This window comes from Glossina fuscipes, unplaced genomic scaffold (genome assembly GCF_014805625.2).
Source record: "Glossina fuscipes isolate IAEA_lab_2018 unplaced genomic scaffold, Yale_Gfus_2 27, whole genome shotgun sequence".
In the NCBI taxonomy this organism is placed as follows: domain Eukaryota; kingdom Metazoa; phylum Arthropoda; class Insecta; order Diptera; family Glossinidae; genus Glossina; species Glossina fuscipes.
The window spans coordinates 8,269,965-8,281,152 of NW_023998422.1; positions in this window are offsets into that span (position 1 = coordinate 8,269,965).

An 11,188-nucleotide genomic window follows, 5' to 3' on the forward strand; every position below is an offset into this window, starting at 1 on the left:
GCTATTAAATACATTCCGTTAACGTAATTTAACGTAAAATTTGTTACTTTTATATCCGTTATATTATTAGGTATATAGCCACGCCTTAATGTGCGAAATTGTTGCTGCTTAGCAATAATTGAGTACTTCTTACTGGAATGGACAGCCATTGTTGTGACATTGTAGAGTGTATTTGACAACAACTTATCAAAAGTGAAAAAGTTCACGTCCGACTTTGAAGAAAATAAATCGCATAAGAAGTCTTTTTTCCCTTTAGCGAATCGTCAGTGAAACTTACCAGAAATATAAAATATTTTTCAGCATTATTGTATATATGTAATTTAACCACATATATGGTAAAAATTTGTACATCTTTCCCATTTTGGGCCATCATTGTTGCATTCGTTCCGGTTTTATTTAATGCATAGAGATTTACGCGAAAATTTAATGTACTATCATCGCGACAGACCAAGTCAAGATGATAGTTTTCTTGTACTTTTCTAATCGTTTTATAATTACCTGTCTGCGCAATATTTGTGACATCGCAATATTCAACGCATTCATGGAAAGCCTGCAAAGAACACGAAAAAAAACAAAATCTTCAGTTGCTGGCAACGAGTTAACTCGTAAGTTTCTCAAATGGCAGTAGACTCTTAATGAAATTTTGAGCAACAAATTGTGTTTTCAATGATACTAGGACCTGCAACCGATCGCTTGCATTTAACATATTAAATAAAGATAACCAAAATGTATAGAGTTTACACCGATTTTTGACTGAAAAAGCCGCTCAAACTTGTAAAATCATCAAAGAATCGCATATTCGAATCGAATATTCGATATCGATATTATCTTAAAATTTATTCGGTTTATTCGATTTGTCTTCGATCGTTACAATTTTTCTGTTTAGTCAGCAAAAAGAAAACACAGCAATGAAATGTCAAGAAGAACGTGTAAAACCCTGCACGTAACGCCCATGATATATAGATGGAATTGTAAAGATAGCCTAACTTTGGTTGTTATTCGAGGGAGGAGGATACATTCATTACGTCAAAACGTTTGCAATGACAGCAGGCAAGCTTCGGAAACTTCACGTCTGTCCGTCTACGTAAACATTCTCCTGGCCCGGGACAATAAAGCTATCAACTTCAATTTCGGCAGATATATTGCATGCAGGTTTTGATATCGGAAATGGATCAATTCAATTCAATTGAAGGACAAAGTAAACTGACAACAATCCTTCTTTTCAAAGGGAATCAAAAAGTGTGTTTTTGCCCATTACTCTTAAACTATAAGAGATAAGTGTACAAAAATTTGAATATATATTCTATGGCGAATGCTGTAGCACTGCTGTATGAAAATGGGGAACATTGGCCATCTCAATGAAAATTTAATATTCTTTCAATAACTTTATTATGTGCGGAAGCAAGTCTCGAAAATTCCACAAAGTATACAATTTATTGGCTGTCTGCGCAGCTGTGTAGCATCTCCCGCTCACAAAAGTGATTGAAAAATAATTGAAAATGACACGCGACAGAGGACATGCCTGCAACGTTCACACGCCAATGCAATAAACACTGTAGACTCGCGTTTTTTGCTTATTGCTCGTAGAGTACAACATATACACCTTATAAATTTCCATCTTTATTCTGGATGTAGGAAAAATCAGCCGCGCACATCCAATGCTATAGAATATGAAAATTTAATTCCGTTTCTTTTTTTTTAGTCTTTTTCATGATAACAATGGTGGGCATAAACGAATTGGTTACGACCGAACTTTTTTCTTATTTGTTTTCAATTATTCTTCCATTCACCAAACAAACACTACAAGTTTATATGTATGTGCAAGGTCAGATATTATATAATAAAATCTAACAAGTTTTTTTTTTTAATGCCATGCATTATGGAAATGTATTACGGAAATCATTCACTCCAATTAATTGATTATCCCAAATAATAAATTCCGTAGAGAGGGAAAACCCAAGTGCACATTCACGGCGCGTCATGCAGCTGCCGACGCAGGTTAACGGATTGAAAATAAAGTCATAAACTTAGATAATAGTAATATGCTTGTGAAGATGTATGTAAACAGACTACTTGCGGAAGGCTGAGTCTGTCGGATCAGGACATTTGAGTAGAACAAGAATATTAGAGTTGAGAAGTCAAGAGTATTGCCAAAGTAAAATGTAAATAGTCCTTAAAGAATCTTTAAGTGAAAAATGTAGTCGAAGTGTGTTTCTGTTAGAAGAACCACGATCTAGCGATACGAATCGTATGCGATAAAAACGAATTTCGTAAGATTATTATAATTAATTTAGGCAGAGTAATAAATTGAAAGACTAAAGTCTTAAAGCACTAGGATTTGACGCTATCATCGGCTTTTATTGAAAACTGTACCCGCACAACCATTGAGCCGAGATCGTAAGCCTGCCCGATCACTCAGGCAATGTGAACGGCTATGTGTGTCGCTGAAGCTATTCTTAGAGTAAATGCACTAAATAAATGAATTATCTGTTCGTAGCTTAAATGTTTCTCAGAGATGGTTCCCAATGAATCGAATGGACTATTCAATAATTTTAAGCTTGAAGAGCGACGACCTTCGTCTAGAATTACGGCAGCGATTGAATTGCGATAGAAAGCGATAGAAATTCATGATCACAATTCAAGTTTGATTATGCTCATAGTCCCTTTATAATCAAGTCCACAATTGGCAAACCATTGTAAAATTTGAACCAAATAAGTCTTACGCGCGGGATGATGTATATAAAGTATAATAGTAAAGTAAAATAATCAATTGCAGATATAGTCGTACGGCACCCATTTTTCAATAATTGAACATGTATTTGTATAATCTAATCGCGCTTTAGGGAATATAAGCGTATTATCTAACGCGCTTTAGATAAAGTAGCGTACATATGTGTTCTCAGTAATTTGTAAAAATTCCAGGTAAAAATATTTTCTTTAAAGCTGAAGTGTAAAAGCACAGTCGCAACCAATAAATTAATGCACAAATGTAATTTTTCAATGATGTTGATTTAACTGAACGACTTTTCAAATTAGATCGTTATAGGAGAAGTGGTGGAAAAACTGGTCCGAACCGAACCACTTTCGATAGGATCTGTCATTAGGCGAAAAGACGACAGAGTGAATGAAATTTCAACAAGGTATCTTCAAAATTAAATACAAGCAAGCAAGATGGTCAGACGGACGGACAAGCTTAGATGGGCACAATAATAGATGATTCTATCTCAAGTCCTTCCGGGTGTTGCATAGATCCGCGCAAAACTTAATACACCTTTGTATAACAAGCGGTGTAGGGTATAAAAAATTGCCAAGGAAGAGACAAGAAAAAACTTGTATCTATCCGTTTAACACGGCTCAGGATCGTCGATCGATTAAAGTTTCAATCATTTTCTGCTATTTCTTAAAACTTTGACGACGATATTCATTGAAGAAGAATATAATTTCTTTGAAATTTAATAGACTTACCGTGTTGTTTGATTGTTGAACGTTCATTGCGATTGTGACGCTAGAAGAATAGTGAGTTTTCCGTTGCATGCAATTGGCAATGCAAACATAACTGGATAAATGTGTTCGATCGTAAGTGTCCATGCTTTGCAGCAGACGGTCGTTATTAGCTTTGAAACTTAACGACAATAACACAGTACTCGTGTAGTATAATAACAACATTTTAAATATTAAACGTTCAAAAGTTGTTTGAGTAAAATTATAAATGAATTTTTGAAACTACACTACGCCTCGTCGTCACAAGATGATATGACAATTTTTTTAGTTCTACTTGCAATTGTTAAGGCTTTTTTTTTTATTTGACAGCAACATGACATAAAAATAACTTGGGATTTTTATGAAAATATAATATAATATTAGATTAAAATATTTATTTTTTATCGTTTTTTTATAAACATTTCCACATATGTTCACCTATGTGCCTTGATTGCATTGACAGTCCATTTCCATTGCTTTTGATAATCATTTTATTAAATGTCTTTAATTAAATCACTTTATAAGATATTTTCCTTGTATTGTTTAAATAAATTTTATTTTTTAATTCCTTTACATAAACGTATTATTTTCTTTGCTTAAATTTGCTAGATTTTTATGTACTTTTCTGTTTTAAAGAAAAATTAGTTAAACCGAGAATTTCGCTTTATTAGGTCAGCAAAGCGATTGTGTGAACAAATTTGAAAAACCTGAGCAAAAATGAAATTTAAGCAAATAGTATCAAGGAAAGTTTAATAAAATTCTTCTTACAGTGGTTCACAGTTAGCAAAAAAATTGACAAAATAAATATATTTTATATATCATTATTTTATTTTATGTATCAATGGATTGCATCGCTATGATATGATATTACTAAGGATAGACTGTACGAATTGCGTTATTGCACTGATGACGGGTGAGTGCATTGATGGGGATTCGCTTTTTTGTGATTGTTGTAGCCATTATTACCATTTTTACGCTGACATATATATACCTAAGAGTTGTTGTAAAGACAAGCGAGTAATATCTATACGTTATTGGTACATGAATTCCTCATCAGCTCATAGAATATTTAGTTAAAGTGTAATAGTTTATAATTGACAAAAACAATTATTTTTTTCAAACTACTACCCATGACTAGCTATGAATGCACATTTTTCCTATTTGTCGGACATTTTTTGGTTGTTCGTCTTTTGAGGCCAACACACTTCCCAAGCCGTCAAGTACTGCTCCACAAGGGCGGGTCCGATGCAAATAAATCGAAAGGACTTCAGCGTGGGTAGTAAATTTGCACGGATTAACACTTCTCAGTTGATAATTGAACATATTGCTTTTTGCTACTGTTATTTGCCTTTTGATAGATGGACGGATGTTATATAAGAAAATTTTATCTTATGTTACCTGCTTTGATATTTTGCTTGTTTTTTCAACAGCGGACGTTTCAAATTGCTTATATCTCGTTGGTAAAATTTCGTATTAACCTTTTTACCAGATTTCAACAAGAAATAGCACAGCATCCTTCCCCGATCCCACCGATTATATTGCAGTCTTCTGCTCAAATCAATTCAGTTCCGTAGTCGTTTTTTACGTCTGACATTCTCAAAATAGATCGGACTTTTCGTTCCCTGTTGTGGTAAGATGCAAAAAAGACTTTCATTTTGGTAGGACAAAGAAAAAAGAAACCATGCAGTATGTTTTACACATCGTCTAAACGACTTCGTCTTAGGAGAAATCTTGGGTGTTAATTACTCGCAGCGAATAAAAGAATATCAATTATTTTTTCTCAATGATGGGATGAGATGAGTTATGAAACTATCATCTAATAATTTTATAACAGTGCTATTAGGATGCAGGCTTAATCTCTTTAAGTAATTCCTGCTGACGCTTTCCATTTCATCTTTAACTTTCGAGATGGGTATGTAATGTGTGGTTGCTCATAAACCAAGGAGCGTTAGTTCGATTAGTTCGATATATCTGGCTACGTTAAGATTACTAAATGTCCCGCTTAGTGCAATCCTATTCGTCCACACTGGCTTTAGAAGGATCTTGTGGAGTAAAGCTTTTTTGTACAAAACATTTAAGACAAAAAGCTGAAAATAAATTATTTCTATAAAAATATCAAGCAGAAAAATATGATATTACATTGTGCAGAAACCGGCCGTCACTCTTTGCAATAGTTGCTTGCATATGTTTTGATCAACGGCGACATCTATTGGTGAAAATATTAAAGTAATGCGAGATATCAATGTAGACACCAGTAAAATTCGATGATTTTAACCCTTCTCTACATAAAATACCTATTTTCCATTTAGAGTTATTGAGTCAATCAGTGTATGCAGATACTAACCATAGAACGTCCAAATTGCATTTTCGACATTCATTACTTTTGTTATTTGAATTGGAAAAGTCGGCTGCCGAAACCCATTAAACACTTTTAAAAGCTTACGGTGACGTTGCTCCGGTTTAAAAGAGGCGAACGGTTTGGAGAACTCAAAAAGTTTGAAGACAATAAATTGCAAGAGAGAGAGAGAGGGAGATAGATAGAGAGAGAGAGAGAGAGAGAGAGAGAGAGAGAGAGAGAGAGAGAGAGAGAGAGAGAGACGGAGAGCAATCCATCGATGTCGTAACGGAATATTCATGGCCGTAAAGTTTTGCTATGCATATGGTGACATTAGCAAGATGTACTGCAGATATCTACCGACGTCGACTGAACAAAATGAACTATCTCTTGCAGGGAAAAAGAACAGCAATAGTGACTAAAATACGCATCCTCCTGCATGACAACGCTTGGCCATATGTTACAAGAGTTGTCGAGGATACACTGTTGCAGCTCGAATGGAAAGTTCTAGTCAGCATACTCACCAGGCATAATGCCCAACGCCTAACGCGGTTTCGGACTGCTGAGGAAGAGCGAAAATGAGTCGATGATTGGATCGCTGCCACACCAATATTGTTCTTTCGACGTGGTATCGCCCTATTGCCAGAAACTTGTAGAAAATGATCGAAAATATTTTGATTAATATATATTCGTTAAGCCGACCATTAGATACCCTACACAACATTGTCTAACACAATTCTTATTTCTGCCATAGAACACAAAATTTACACCCTTTCTTAATATAAGAGCTTCTTATGATGGAAGTCTTTATTCAAAATTGCACTCCTTTGCAAATAAAGGCTTAGTTTCCTGAGAGTGTTACGAATGATTGTGCCCAACAGATTCCAAAATTGGGGTACAGTTTCAAAATTCAGCATAGTTCATTTTTTTATCAAATTGCTATTATGGGTCAATTTTCATCATAATTGATGTCAATATTGATGATGGATTGGGATTGTAAATGAGAAATGCAAATAATTGAAAAAAGAGAATTTTCGTGCATAACACGTCTAGAGTTCAAACAATTTCTGTTTTCCTTGAAAATTTATTCGAAATTCAATGACATTAAAGCACTGTATGGAGTGCGCACTAGAGGAAATGGAAATTAGTTTGTCCGCACTCTTTATTGCGTTATACACATATTGCAGATAGTTAAGTATATCTATATAAGTGGATCCCGGTGCTTCAGTATTGATTTGTAATTCAATTTTTATTTTCGTTTTTTACTTTATATTTTTTTTTCCCTTTAATTTTGAATTAATTAAACATATGAAAACTACAGAAGTACCTTTTTTTACGCAAACGAAAGTATTTTATTTAAAAAGTTAACATGATACCTTGTAATCTGGAAATTCAATCAATCAAATTATTGAAATAAATTTGTAACATTTACTTTTACATATTTTTTTTTTGTGAAGTGACACACAATATGGTGTCACAGGCGCTCTTCCCCACAGAAACCATCTTGCTAGCTTTAATAGCACTTCTTGACCGCCAAATTCCAACTACATCGTGATTTATTCATTCCTTCTCCAATAAAATTCGTAAGATATTTTGAAAATATTCTTATGAAACAAGTAAAAAGAATGTTGCAGCACACGGGTCACCATTAACTACCCTACACCGTTATCGTATTAATATGAATTATTTTTGAAAAAGGTGTGCGATTCGATGCATTTTCGTCTTTAGGCAAAAACTAGCCAATCTACTAAATACCATCAAAACATCTTCAAAAAAACAATCCGTAGATTAAATACAAAGAGCAAAACAGGCAGAGAGGCAGAAAAGCTTAGACCGATTCAAAAAGCGGCTGTGTAAATCGACCCGTATAATAAGAGATGCGTCTACCTTAAGTCCCTCAGGATGTTAAATACATCCTCATAAACTTAATATACCTTTGTACCACACGTGGTATAGGGTATAAACAGATGTCATTAAAACCAATAAGAAAAAGCCTTTTTTTTTATACCATCATTTCCTCATTACTTTATCTAATTTCTTAAGTCTTCCAAAATATTCTCGAAACATTTTTAATAGGCGGAATTCCCCATTCTGCTCTATCAGCCGATCTCTCGAGTAAAATCACATCAAACTTTTTCCGATAAATTAAGTACGGTCGAATTCATCGTACTTGGGTAATAGAATTTCTAGTTTTGATATTTAATCAACAAATGGCTCTGACTATCAGTGCTCACACAACTATATTCATAGTGTGGTTCAGCCATTGCGGTTAGATGGGCGTCAAAGATTCTGATCGCGGTTTGCTCAAAACGACTATATATATAGTTTTCAATCTGAATTTCGTACTAAAGTTCTCTAATGAAGGGCATAGGATTGTTTTGAATCGTTCGGCTTAGCCAACCTTATAGACGGCTTCTTTAAATGTGCAAAAAAGTTTTAGTTGATCAAATTTTTTTTAAATGGAAATTTATACAAGTAAAAACTCTATAACAGGCCACGGCTAACCATGGATTAGCCGTTCATGGTATGACGGCTCTTCAAAGCAAGGACTGAATTATTTTTTATAGGGATTATGCTTGAGCCAAAGCACGTCAGTGTCCCGAATTTTGCAACCCGTACGGTGAACAAAAGAAAGGAAAACGTGCAGGTACCCGGACGGACAGACAACCTTATATCGATTTATATAGTGATTCTAAATCGATCGGTATAATGATAAGGCGTTCTATCCCAACTTCTTCTGGGTGTTAGCGTTTAAACTTAATATACCCTTTTGGTGAATGGTTTAAAAATATTCCTCGCTACAAATTAAATAATGTAACAACAACACCATAGGGAATGTTCAAACCTGTGTTAAAAATTGATTTCAGTAACTTGACTGACCTTTCATAAATAAATGCAAAAAGCTGACTCGAAAATTCCATACACAGAAAGTTGCTTTATCCATTTATACCGAAGAAAACCGAACACAAAAGTTCAAATACTTAAAAAGAAAATATATTTTAAAGAAATAAACAAAAAATTTTTAGCGTTACACTGAAGCCGTTTTAATCCACCTAATGTGCTGTCGCTATTCGAACTCAATCCTCTGTGCTATGAATGACCACACTTTAAATACGATTGGAATGTGGATGTGCCTATACTGAGTGTTCTGTCGTCGGTAAAAGAGGACATCTCCCCAAGTGATTCAACAGCGACAAAAAAAGAAGTGTAAACAAAAAGTTATAACTACTTCCGCACCGACGTGATCTCTACTCAATACAGCTCAGAGAGAGTAATTCTTTTCGTTTTTTCTAAAAAGCCGTTTCAAATAAAAGTAGTTCCATTATGCCGTGTTGATATTGTCTGCTTTCCCCAAAGCTCATATTGCTTAACAATAGGAAAAGAGTAAATTTTCTTGTTGATTAGATCCAAAACTGTTTATGGGATTATGACAGCGCCTCGCAATAATAGAGCCCTCTGTATATTTGACTTGCTAAAGGCAATGTTAAGTTGTTATTTTGAAAACTTATCCCTCTGTATATGTATACATACATACGCACGTACGCACGTATAAATAGGGCATTGGACTTTGGCGACTCATGTATATACACTTTAATAAAATTGCAATGCTTTGCCCGAAAAGAACTTCACTTCATTCTCTGGATTTTGTGCCTTTTATGGCCTTTCCGAGGCAATTAACTAATAATAAGCAATTTACCGACGAGCTTCGCAATGCAATGCTCCCTCTCTCTCTCTCTCTCTCTCTCATATTCCGTGAATCAGAATTTCACAATTATTTTTTCTTGTACGTGTATTAAGTGTTCAAAATTAATAGAATGATGAAATTTGTGCATTTTGTCCGTTCAGAAGCATCGCGTTTGCTGTTTGAATTTTAAAATAGAAATAGCTTGGCAGCTAAGGCGGGAAAGTCGTAATTGACAGTGACAGTTGAAATGCTTGCGAAGCTACATTCCCGAAGTTACTTCTTCTACGTCTCTCGTCATCACTCACTGATGTTAACCAAATCAAATTTTGAGTTGTCTCCAAACATTCATTGGCCGCTACTAGATCTCGACATAACCTAAACTTGGGCATTAGTTTCACCAGCCGAGCAAATGGTAGGTTCAAAATCCCAAAAAAAAACAATCAGGCCGATCAGTGCAAGCATGCACTGCTTAACAAATGCGACGACGGTGCTTCAAAAGCAGTCAAAAGTATCTTAACTTACCTACTTAACTACTGGAAACATCGAAAGAAAATAAGCACGATCCGCCCGCATGTATGTATACAAGAAAGCAAACAAACCTAGTCGGATCATTCTTCATCGTGAAACGGTGAGCCCTCACATATCTTTTCTAACGGGGAAAATTTGAAGTTGATGGCTTTATTTCAGCGGCAAGAAGAATGACATATAACAGATATTACATAGACGGACAGACGGACACGCTTAAATCGATTCAGAATGCGATGCTGGCCAAGAATATATCTGCTTAATTCTTGGCGTTCCAAACATTTTGACAAAATGAATACACTTCTCATCTTTCCGTGGTAGGTATAAAAATGCTATGGCAAATCTAGCAAAATATGTAAGAGTGTATATGTATAGATCATAAAGCAAAATATTTTGATAAATCTGTGAAATTAATACATAGCCCACGGTCTGCCGTTAAATACTCTGCACAACTCCACATATATTCATGTGATGGGTTTTTCAAGAAGGGCATTATAAGGGAAGTGGTCGAAAATGTGGCACGATCCGAACCATTCCGATTAAATTTCATTCTTTGGCCAAAGCAGGTCAGTATACCAAATTTCTTTAAAATATCTCGAAAATTATGAGCTGAAGGTTGAACACAAGAAATGAAGACGGACGGATAAGTTTCAATCTGTTTCTGAATCGATCGATGTAATAAAAAGTGGTGGTGCCGCGGGCCAGATTTGTTGTTTGTTTCATGCACTTGCACTTGGATTAAAAAAAAAGAAGAAAGATTATTTTATTTATTAATTATTCTTGATTATTTGTAAGCAAACTTTTTTATTTTATCAAATTAATTTTGATATCAATTACATTAAATTAGCTTCTTTTACGTTGTTGTTCCAACGGTTTACGGCGTGCATGGTGATAGCCATGTTATAGTTTGGTACGCATTCGCATTTGGTACGGGAGTCGAAAAATTGGTGTTTATGGATGGTATTGTAAACAAGGAGGGTTAGTTGAGGATACTGAGAGAATTTTTTTTTTTGGCAGAAACTACAGACAAACTTCGTGTTTTGGACACATTCAACGAACGAAACGTACATCTGATTTCCGTTTCAAGAAAACCTACACCAAACGTTTATAAGAAAAATTCATCTGATTTTCGTTTCGAGAAAACCTACACCAAAAATTTATAA